This window comes from Melanostigma gelatinosum (genome assembly GCF_949748355.1).
Source record: "Melanostigma gelatinosum genome assembly, chromosome: 15".
NCBI lineage: Eukaryota > Metazoa > Chordata > Actinopteri > Perciformes > Zoarcidae > Melanostigma > Melanostigma gelatinosum.
In genome coordinates, this window is record NC_136648.1 from 24,322,310 (window position 1) to 24,333,337 (window position 11,028).

Here is an 11,028-nt window from a genome sequence, read left to right on the forward strand (position 1 = left end):
AATTATATTCTCTCTGAACACGTTTCTCTTTTTGGAGAACGTCATGTGAGATAACCTCTCTGATTAGCGCAATTTTCCTGCTCGTTTCTATTTCCTCGTCTCTCCCCCGTCTTTCACGTGTGTGAAAACCTCGCTCGAGTAAGGAAACTTGTCAGAATACTCATATTTGATTGGCTGAGCTGGCATCACGTGATGTAATTTACAACGCATTGGTCGCTGTGATTCCTGCACCGCTGAACAAGTACCGTAACGGCTGAATAAGATGCGCCGGTTAAAGTACAAACTCGCTGCCTAATATATGATTCCGAAATTCGATTTTAGGTTCTGGGTCCGGATCCGGACCGCGGTCCGCCAGTTAGAGACCCCTGATTTAGACCAATATCGGTTCTAAATATAGATTATAGATTATTCACTTCCATCATGGCAAGACCATTAGAGGAGTTTTTACCCATGCTGATACATAATAATCAGACAGGGTTCATACAACAGCGCCAAACACAAGATAATATACAAAGGACACTACACATTATGGATCATATACAAAAAAATAAGATCGAAGCAATGGCGATAAGCGTAGATGCTGAAAAGGCGTTTGACTCTGTTAACTGGACTTTTCTTTATAGAGTCCTGCACAGATTTGGTCTACAAGACACAATTCTTAAAACTATTCAGGCATTATATGACAATCCCACTGCCAGGATTAAAATCAACGGATATTTATCAAACAATTCAATTTAATTCAATCTAGAAAGAGGTACAAGACAGGGTTGTGGGGAACTCCAACACAGCGGCGCTCAGCCGGGGGCTCGTGAGTATCCCCACTCCCGCCCTTAGCCTCTCACCCTGGGCAACTCCGGAAAAGGACAAAGTCCAACCCCTCACCTGGTTCCAGAGCCAATGCTGTGTGTGGAGGTGAGTCCAACTATATCTAGCTGGTATCGCTCCACCTCCTGCACCAGCTCCGGCTCTTTCCCCGCTAGCGAGGTGACGTTCCACGTCCCTAGAGCTAGTCTATGCCGCCGGCGATCGGCATGCCCGGGCCTCCCGCCCCGACCCGCCGCCCGGTCTGTAATAGATAAAAGATCACTCCCTAGTTATAGTTATTATTTATTTTTATTTTTTCTTGTTTTCTTTGTGGTTTCTGTTTTTTTTTTCTCTGTGTTATTTCCTTGTTCTATATGTGTAATACAAAAATTAGCATCATCTGAAAATCTTCACATGCAATGTACATTTGTAAATGCCTAATTGATGCGAAATATCAAAAATAAAAATAAATAAATAAATAGTAAAATTGAATTTAAAAAAAAATCCTTAAACACCTAAACTGGTCAGGGTGGTTTCCACAGATGGACGGGAGGGAAGAGAACAGGACACGTGTCCAGAGTCAGTAAGTGTGCGCCTGCTTCCCTGAAAGACAGAGCTGTTTCTCTGCCATGACATGCACCCCCAGACACACCGTACACAGCTTCTGAGGCTCTGTGTTGTCATGTGAGCTAACCCCCACACTGTTACCTAGCAACGGTGGAAAACTGGGCACAGAGACAGCATCCTTGTCACCATAGACTCTCACACAAGATCAAGCCGTGTGGACGGTTGTTTTGGAAACGAAGTGTAAAAACCATGCGAGGTGGAGGTGGATGTCACTGCAGCCTGACACTGCTGCTACGACAGGCCAATCAGAACAAGGGGGCAGGAGTTGTTGTTGTTGTTTTTTATTTTTCCCATCACATGCACAGACAGCAGATCTTCCTCCATCACACGGATATGCTCTGATCTAATCCTACAGGCCTCCGACATGACGTGTAAGAGGCAAAAGACAGGGCCGGCCCCATCTGGCTCAAGGCCGGCAACAAAAAGGGAGGCCACACAGAGATCGAACAGAAAAACAGTTTATTTAGCTGCACAACTTCCGCAAAGTGAACAAATGATTAGGATGGTGCAGCAGGCCCTGCTGAGTGAGACAGACCATAGACTCCCAGAAGGCTGTCTTTTATTGGCTTCCTGGAGGCTCCAATCAGATGATTGGATGATTGGTGCAGGTAACTCCTCCCACCAGGAAACCCTCAGCAGGAACACAGCCAGCAGAGTGAGAGGGTCGTCACACCCCTCTCCTGTCCTATAAGTGCTCACTACTGTATATCATCTGTGCAAAAAACACTGTAACTGCTAATTATTTTCATGCTTGGGTGATTATCATTATCATCGCCAGGAGATGATGTATTCGGTCATGTGTGTGTGTCATGAGTATGTGTGTTTATCACTGAGGGTTAATCTTGTGTACTGCTGAATCCATCAGCCTAATATTTTTAGTGCTTAATTATAACTGTATGCTCAAGGACCTCTCATGGTTGCAGTGACCATTCTTCAAGAAGGTCTACCCTTAGCCTTCCACTTCGCACTGACTTAGCTCTGCTGGCAAGTTAAGTTTCTTTTCACGATAGTCACGTGCTCGCCCACTAACCAATCACAGCACACTCTGCACCTTGCGGCAGAGCTACACCTGAAAACTGAGCTGCACGTAATGCTGACGTAGCTATAGGCCGTCTAGCCTAGCAGGTACTGACACGTCAAAGAATACGCCCAACATGTCAAACTAAAGATCTGATTGGTTGAATACTATGACAATCAACAATATCGTCCCCATTCACTTAAACTGCACATGGATGTACTTGTGAGTCTGCAGGCCTCTGGCCTCTCTTCTTACCTAGAGACACAGAGGTGAGATCTGATTGGATAAAAGCTCTACTTAAAACAAGCTGCACTGGAACCAGAGCAACTGCTTCCAGGAAGACAGTAGCTGTGCAATGAGAAAATAAGACAATGGGAAAAATATTTTTATAAATTTGAATACATGTAGTGTATTTAAGAACAATTTTTAAATTATAAAATAGACATAACTTTGTGATTCTGTTTAGGCCAGCAGAGAAGGCCTTACAGGCCCTGACACTGCTCGTGAGTGTTATAAAGGCTTAGAAGCATTTGTACTCAATGCTTATTTGTTATTTTAGTATTTATTCTAATATCCATAGCCCATATCTATTTAAAGTTAAATCAGATCATCTAAAGATGATGGTGATAGAATTAGTAGCTCTATGAGTATGTGCGTAGCTCTCTAAAGGGCTTCCTTATTGGTTAACCCTATCGAAGCTCCGCCTCTGCACCCTGAGACAGATCATTGCACTAATTAATCTGGGAATTGAAATCCCAGTTGGTTATTTCCTTTTTGGACTCAGCAACGGGAATCGAACAGGGGCTAGCTGGGCCCTGGTGTTAGAGGCTACACATGTAAACATACAACTATTTATATTTGGTACATGGCGGAGGCAGAGCTGTTGGGGATGAGATGTCCTCCCAGCTAGGTCTGAATCCCTTCATACAATCACTCAGACCCAAATGCTGACTGGACGAAAGGAAGTTAAGTTGCCTACTGAGAACCGCCTGCCTGGGGTGTGAAATCTAAAGCGGATGGTGATCCTACAGATGTTGCTCCAAGAGGTATGACAGCACAAAGGCAACTACAGCCTTACAGTTCGTATGACATCTTACGAAAGGTTACTCCACATTTGTTGTGCGTTTTCCTAAGAAAACCAGCAAAATGTGTCAATTTCCGCTCGTTACACGCAAACAGTGTTTTCAAAAGAACCTTCCGTCTTCACAGGGAACTCAGTTTGGTTTAGGCAACAAACCTACTTGGTTAGGTTGAGAAAAAGATCACGTTTGGGTTAAAATAACCACGGAAGTGCCAAAACGACATTACGCAAAATACGTGACAAGTAAATCAACACTGACCTCTCGTTTCACACGGGGAACAAACACCGGTCTCCTGGCGGTCGAGGTTAACATTATGAGACATGGTTAATGTTGAGAAACGGTCGCGATGAACGCTGTAACGCTTGGTTAACATTGTGTGATACATCAAGGTTAACATTGTAACAACGTTTTGATCCAGTGACAGTTGGGTTTAGGTATCATAACCACGAAAAAATGTCATGGTTTGGTTTAAAATAAGCAGCTTGTAACGTAATGTAAGCTATGGACCCAACGTCATGTCACTCAGTGGGGTAGCATCATGTGACAGAACGTCACTTGACATAACGTCGTCAACAAAAAATATCTCAACTTTTGGTTTCACACGGGACAGGAACGCCGGGGTCCTGAGTCAAGGTCTTGTGTTTGTTTGACCCATCCACCCCTCCCTCCCTCCCACCCTTAGAAGACTTCCTCACTCTTCATATTACAACATTTGTTCAATCCGTTTCTTGAGTAGTGGTTCCAACAGTTATCCTTCTTTTGTCTACCAGACGCTGTATTACATTCTCTAAACAACCCGTTTACTTGTACAGTTGGTGAAACAGAGCCCATCACTGATGTCAGTAGTTACAGGTCACCACACTCTGTCAGGGTCAATCATGTTTTTTATTACTGCACTTTGGCGTGCTCAGTTCTTGCAACAAAATCCGGGCTCTGCCCAGGAGATGACAAGTTCCAGGTTCTTCCAGCTGTCAGCAGCAGTTCTGTCGAGTATGATTGTGAACGACTTCAACGATCACATCAACTGTAACCACCACTTGACCGTCTGCATCTTCACTGTAAAATCTGACAAGCTGATATTTAAAATATATCAAGGAAACTGGTTGCCTTGAAAAGGTTAACTAGATATAACATAAATTATGTTTACTTTATATGTATTTGTTGAGTTTACTTAAATTTTGTTGTGTTTACTCAATTTTGTGAAGTTGGAATGGAACAAGATTAAAGACAAAAGGATTTGAGCAAACCAAATACTACATAGTGGTTTGGGACACCGGACTTTTTTGGTCAATGACATTTTTAGGTCACTGACCAAACTGTGTATCTCATAATGTAACTGTAAGATTCACATACGAGTTCAGTGAGCAGCCACAAGAGTGTAGCAAACACAGAGAAACGCTCTGACACGCTGTCACCACAGTCCATGTGATCAAATACCATGAGATGGCAGATTCATTCTTCTTGTATATTGAGCTTTATATTTATATTGTACAGTGGTATGAGGCCTTTTACATGATAACTCCAAAACCATTTTGGTCATGAAGGTGTTTCTCTGACCTGAGTTGTATCCAGCCGGTGTATCTTTTTGTGCATTTTTTACAGTGTTTCACAAACAAACACAGATAGAGATGGCCCTCATGATTCAGACTTTCTAAATGGTATTATGAGTTGATTTTTTTCAGTCTTTCTTTAATCTGTGATAAATGCTTTGTATGCTGTTTAGAGCAGAAGTAGAGCAGAATATTAGTGTCAGAAGTTTCATGAATTTGGGGTCCTGAGCTGCAGAAATAATGACAACGTAGCTCTCAAGGATCTTTGGTGTTTTAACTCAAAGTGGGCTCCTCTTCCAAACAGTGGATAAGACATTAAAGGTGGACGGTAACATGCATACCATCATATCATGTCACAAGATTATAATCAGTGTTAGACAGTGAGCAATGCCTCTTCTGAAAGTGTAAGATAGTCAGATGGCATGTTAAGAGGTCTTCCCACACATTTGTCATGTTATTCTTATGTTGCGGAGCAGATGTGTGATGTTGAACTTGGACTGGAGCATTGTTTAGACAAGGGGAGCCCTAATAACATCCTGACTGCCTTGGGAGTGAGTTAGCATTGGATCGTCCAAGAGAACAGAATATCCTCCAGATATGCAGAGAATTAACAGTGAGGAAGACCAAAGCCTACATTTAATGTATGCTCCATCGAATGTCTTCATTCAAGAGGGATCAAAATGTTGAGTTTGAAACAGTGACACCAGTACAAACATTGTAAAGTGAGATTGATTAGAACAGCACTTACAGAAAATGACGTGGAACAAAAAGTACACTGTAAAAACTGTAAAAAAAAGTGGTGGTCCGTCAGGGCCTGCAAGGCCGTCTCTGCTGGCCTAAACAGAATCACAAAGTTATATCTGTTTTATAATTTTATAATTTTTCTAAAATACACTACATGTATTGTAATTTATAAAAATATTTTTCCCAATACCTTATTTTCTCATTGCACAGCTCCTGTCTTCCTCAGTTGCTCTGCTTCCAGTGCAGCTTGTTTTAGGTAGAGCTTTTATCCAATCAGATCTCACCTCTGTGTCTCTAGGTAGAACAGAGGCCCGAGGCCTGCAGACTCACAAGTGCATCCCTTTGCAGATTAAAGTACATGGGGACGATATTGTTGATTGTCATGGTGTTCAACCAATCAGATCTTTAGTTTGACATGTTGGGCGTATTCTTTGAGGTGTCAGAGCTGCTAGCTGGCCTACAAGTACGTGATTGGTCAGTGGGCTAGCGTGACATGTTGGGCGGTGACAATCCCAATATCTGCTGCCTCTGTGGAGCGGACATTTTCAGCCCTCAACCGCATTAAAACGTATTCAAGAAATGCAACTACGGAGGCTCCACTGTCTTCACTGGCGACCATGAATCGAGGACTTCTTACTGGAACTAAAACACACGGATGTACTGAACAACCGTGAGATTAAACTCTTTGTTAACAAAGAAAGGAGGAAGCACTTTGTCTTTAAATAGTGAACAGCAGCTCTGGTAAGTGAACTGCAGTAGCTTTAACTGCCATAAATATTATTTATGTCATTATTTAATATGCTTATATCGTTATATTATATATTATTATTTGTACAACTTGTTCTTCTGAAGATGGATTTTCATTTGGTTTTATATGTGATAGGAACTATTGTTAAGTCCTTTGTTGCACTGGGGACACATTTAGCCGGTGCACAATTTATTTAGTTATACTTATATATATATATATATATATATCTATAATTTTTTTTGTATTATTTTATTTGTATTATCAGAACAGTGAATAAAAGGTTACCCTGAAACTGCACATTCCGGTACAGTAGGTGGCGGTATGCACCTATGCAAGTTGGCTGCGACCGCCAATCAAATTTAAAGAAGAAGAAGAAGATGCACGAAGCAGCAGCGGTCTATATATATACTCCGCACAAAGTGTTAACGTTAAAGTGTTAAAGTTAAGTTTAAGTGGTTCAGTGATCTACTTTGAAGGTTCATGTGTTTTCAAGTGGACTCATTTTCCCTCTCTGTGTTGACAGACGAATAAATCCGTCAGTAACAAGAACTATGGAGTCGTGTGTTTCCTGAAGGGAGTGATAGGAGAGTTACTGCTCTGTTCATTTGTCTATGGTGTCATCTTCATGATATGGGTAATATTGTGCCCTCTATGAATAATATGCTCTTGAGTGTGTGGCGGAATGCGTGTTTTAGCTGAATTGATTTTGACTCATTGTTCGTTAATGCCGCCGCATCCCGTCATGCAGGTATTCATGTGTCTGCACTCAGTGTATTTGTAGGTGTTGGGCTTCATTTTTACAAGCGCAGGCCCAGGTATAACATGCACGGCCCGCCACTGTAAAAACTATACGTTAATCATTTATATTTACATACACTGAAAGCTGAGGTGCATAATGTGTTCATTTGTTAAAATCCATCATCCATTTACAATTTTTCAGGACTGAGTGACTTCGTGGTTCCCAACATGAGGGTTATGATAAATCTGAGGCTCCACAACATTATTAACAGGAAGGAAATATTTCTTTGGAAAATACTGTATGTGTCCCAATTCATGTTTTGGTTTAGTTATTTATTCTGTTTCATCGAGATGTTGTGTGTCTTGCACGATATTTCCTGCCTTTGTCGGTCTTACCCCTGTGATGATCTGCCCTTCCCCTAATTATACACTGCTGCGTTCAATCACCTCCTCAGTCTGCTTCACTTCACTTTCTGCCCCAGTCTGTTCCTCCCCTGTGATTGGCTGCCCCGCCCTTTATTGAAACCTGCTGTGTCTAATCACCTGTTATCACCCTTCCTGTGTATTTAAACCCGTGTGTCCGTTGGCTCAGTGTTCGTTCGTCATTGGTGTAACCTGGTCTGTCTGTCGTTTGCCTGCACATATAGATCACATGAAATACTGGTAAAAAATATCTTTAAATTTTGATATTTTTAAATTTTAATATTTTCTGCATCATTTTCTTAGTATGTTTAGCTCTTAATCTCGATTAAAGAATACTGAAAAATGGGAAAATGATCAGACAAGTCGGAATACAAGACTCCAGATTTGGTTCCTTCACTCAAAGAATTGGTTAAGATGTTATCAATCAAAGTCTTTTTCTGTAACTCGTGTTGCTTTATGAATAAGAGGAGAAAAGTAATTAGAGTAAAGAATATTGAGTAAATCCCCAGTCGGAGTATGTCGTCGATTTTTAAAAAGGCTTATAAAAGGTTTGGGCGGCTGTGGCTCAATGGGTAGAGAGGGTTGTCCAGTAACCGCAAGGTCGGCTGTTCGATCCTTGACTGCTACATGTTCTATGTCGAAGTGTCCCTGAGCAAGTCAAATTTCATATATGTGTATATGTATATGACAATAAAATCTAACTGTATTGAAATCTCCTAAAATGTAACAAAGTTTATCCTCATTGTTTATCAGGTCAAGAGAACAGCCCAGACTGTCATTGAATACTTTGATGACAGAGTCCGCTGGGCGATAAATAACACCAACAATAACATTCTTTACACCAGAGAGCTCTAAAAAAACAGATTCCACCTCTCGCTGACTTCAAAGTGAGATCATCCCTAATTTTGAAGTCACCGTGAATAAACCGAGATACTCCACCTCCAGATCTATTCTCTCGAACATAGTGAACTGAATTGTATTTTGGTATTTTAAAGATTTCTCTTGAGTCCTCAGTAAGCCATGTTTCTGACAGGGCAATAACTGAAAAATCATGCTTCAGTCATGCTAAATAATGAATGAATTTCAACACGTATAGAATAGAAGTAAGCGTGTGCCGAGTAATCCAGGAAGTTTTCTGTGAAGCGGGTATCGAGGCTTGTAGTGTTTCAGACCAATGACGTCATCCATGATGCCCGAACCGCGTTGAGAAATAAAAGATGTACATCATTCTACAACCACGTCCTCTTTGCAGTTTGAGAACACTAATAATGCCCCTCCTGCCATTTATATATTATATGATAATACAATTATTGACCAAAGGATTTGCACACTTTTGGTGCATTACTCGCAAGACAAATATAGTTTATTATGCAGTCAAGGTATCAAATCATAATATATTTACATATAAATAGATGCCATGTTGGTATAAAATGAATCGCATGGAAATTCATTCTTTTGTCATTATTTCCAAGCATTTCCTTGTGCGAAATACAGCCTATCTCACAGATCATCTGTGGTAGATCTGCCTATTTTACAAGCATACTTGTGTACTGATAATGGGAAAGGAGGAGATTTTGAAAAACCTTCATGTTTATGGTCCGTATTTGGTTAACAAAAAGGAGTATCGCTCCACCCATGACTCTCTCTGGACTCCACTTAATGCTGAGTTTCTGTAAGAATATACTGCAGGTTTGGCCTGTTCAGGCTTGACTGGGGTCATGTTTATCTGATGCTGTCATGAGGTTTCTTATTACTGTGTGTGTGTGTGTGTGTGTGTGTGTGTGTGTGTGTGTGTGTGTGTGTGTGTGTGTGTGTGTGTGTGTGTGTGTGTGTGTGTGTGTGTGTGTGTGTGTGTGTGTGTGTGTGTGCGCCAAAGCCATTTTGGACGAAAAGCAAAGATTACAGTCTAACATGCTAAAAGGGTCAAAGCAGTTGAACAGAACATCTCTGATTCTGTTTTTTCAGTGTTCAGGAAAACATGATCAGATCTGTGGCTCTGGAACTCAGATGCAGAGAACCAGGCAGACAGGAACAGGTCAGTGGTGGTAGTGGTGTAATGATGGTTCAGTGCGTTTAAAGCAAGAAGTGGGTCAACGGAAAATTAATAATTTTACCGTTACACAGTTTTCTTCTCCGAATAAATTTGAGTAACGTGATAGAAAATTCCATTGTGCTAAGTACTTTTCTACTGTGACTTCTCTTATGTGCTTTATTCAATGTTAGGCAAGACAATATGGGACGTCTGATATAGCTTTCTTTAAAGGAAGTAACCAAATGGGAGTGAAGATAGTCATCACAGAATGTTTAACTGAGGCCCGTCCACACTACTCCGTTTCCATTTTAAACGCACATGTTTTGCTACGTTCACACTGAGCTTTACACACTGCCGGCGTTTTCGAGCACCGAAAACGGAGGAGTTTGAAAACGCTCCCGAGGACAGATAAGATTGAAAACTCCAGGGTTGTATTTTCGTGTGGTCGAAAACGGATAAGTTTGGAAACGATGACGCCCACAACCGCGTTCGCTACTTGATTGGTTCTTAGCAGTCACGACATGTCCTTCCCTGATTCGTCACACTCCTATCACGTGACCGTTTCCTGGAAATCACAAACATTGATTACCGATCGACTACCAGGTTAATTAAACATGGACAACTGATTACAGGCATTGCTGACCTTGTTGTCTTTACTAGCAGCTGTTGTTCAGGTAAAGTCTGCATTATTACAGAGGAAGCAGCTGTTATTGGAGCGATTAGCGAGCGGCGTGACCAGCGGCGTTATCAGACCTACTGAGCAGACGTCTGAAGTCACGGTTAGCGGCTTTAGGGAGGGTGATGGACACAAAACGGAGGACTTTCCTGTCCTTATTAATGCTTATTAAGTTCTGCACAACTATTGTGAAGTCTGCAGATGAAATGTAAAGCACAAAAGCAGTAATTGCTCTCCAGTAGGACAGAGACTTCAGACACCAGCAGAGATACGAGTGAGAACAACGAAACCGAGGGAACGAGTGAGAGACGTGTGTTGACCACATTGATGGATCCATAATCTAGAAAACGTTTATGTGTAAGTGTTGATTTTAAAGTGAATTTGATGTGAGAGAGAGAGAGAGAGAGAGAGAGAGAGAGAGAGAGAGCAAGACCTGCAACTGACGTTAAGTCTGAAAAATAAAACTTCTAAAACTTTCCACAAAATGTGTCTGTGAGTTTATAGAGAAAGATTTTAGCCCTATTTTTAGGCCTCTGCTCGAAAATTGCATACCCATACTAAAAAGAGTCTTATTTCTACAACTACA